Here is a 1499-nt window from a genome sequence, read left to right as displayed (position 1 = left end):
GCACCTTTAGAGTTGTAATACTGGTTTTCAATGGTGACATCTTCTTCATCCGGATCCTCATCAGAATACTTGAATCCATTATCCATTTCATCCATGTCTGAAATGATCCCCATCAAAAAAAGACACTTATTGAATTAGGGCTTTATTCATTAAAAATTAATTGAAGAATTTTTGCACAAAGGGTTTCAACGAGTTTCTCATTCGCACTAGCCACAATAATTGAATTATAAGATGGAAAGAATAGAAAAATGTAGGGATTTTCAATAGTACCTAACATTCTAAACAGTCGAGCAACAAAAGAACCAAACAACAGAGAATAAACAAATAGAGGATATTTCGATAAGAAATTGTTCTCTATTACAGTTACTATTGATGCTGCTTAGAAAACCTGTAATTTATAATGGTTAACGAAACCTCAAGGAGCCGAGACTTCAGTGAGCCCAAGCTACTTTATAACCATCACATAAAAAAATTAATTAATTTAATCCATATATATAAAGAAGACATATTTGTTCAACCAAACCTAGCAAATATGATTATATAAAGGGAAAGATGAATATGAAGATTGAATCAAAAGTTAAAGTTGATTGCATATTGAGATATGCTTTCGAAAAACAGTGCCATTTCAATACAAAAGGCACCTCATTATGAATCCATATGCAACAATGATGGCCACCAAAAGAACAATATTAAATGATCAGAAGAAGTGGCTAACCTACATTTACCCCATGGAAAATTCACATTCACCATAGGTTATTTGCAACTGGTAAAGTGGGAAAGATATAACTAAGCAGTCAAAGAGTCAGAAACTGGATTACCAACCAATTTTGTTCCTTTTTCTTGGAAATTGATCTTTTCTCTTCTAACATTGTGAATTAAGGAGCTATTATAAACTTCTCCATCCTTGTGAGATTGTTAGATAATACTAAAAACCGATGCTTGGGCATTGGTCCCTTGGCGTTATCTAGCACAAAAGAATCCAAGACAGAAACTATTGCTAGTATTAATTTGATGTACAGTCAATATCTAGGATAAAGTGATGATTTTGAGAATGATATATGGGACACAACTTATCATGGTAATATATATATTATTTTTGGATGGAAAGTATATTCAGTCACCATGATATTATTGCATCTGCAGTGTATCTACAGTAATAATCCAAATTTATTGAAGGAACAATTCAGGGTATCATTAAATCACAACAGTGAGGAAGTATCTATATTGGGTGTGGTCTAAGATGAATCTTTAATTGAAAGTATTGCCTTTGATAGAGTCAAAGTGTCTAATCAAATATTAGGATAATATCTACAATGAAAATCAGACAATCATTTTACATTTAAACCATAACCATATTAATGCAAACAACTGCAGTTAATATGTTTCAACATATTCAACCTGGTAAATAAGGGAAATAAATAACAATAGTTTCACCAAAATCTCAATGCACCAAATATTGGAGATAAATAGACATGACTTTGAGTAGCCAAAAATGGACA

This window comes from Cupressus sempervirens, chromosome 5, assembly GCF_028749045.1.
Source record: "Cupressus sempervirens isolate cs-2001-9-10 chromosome 5, ASM2874904v1, whole genome shotgun sequence".
In the NCBI taxonomy this organism is placed as follows: Eukaryota; Viridiplantae; Streptophyta; class Pinopsida; order Cupressales; family Cupressaceae; genus Cupressus; species Cupressus sempervirens.
The sequence above is the reverse complement of the archived record's forward strand: the minus strand, read 5'-3'. Positions refer to the sequence as shown.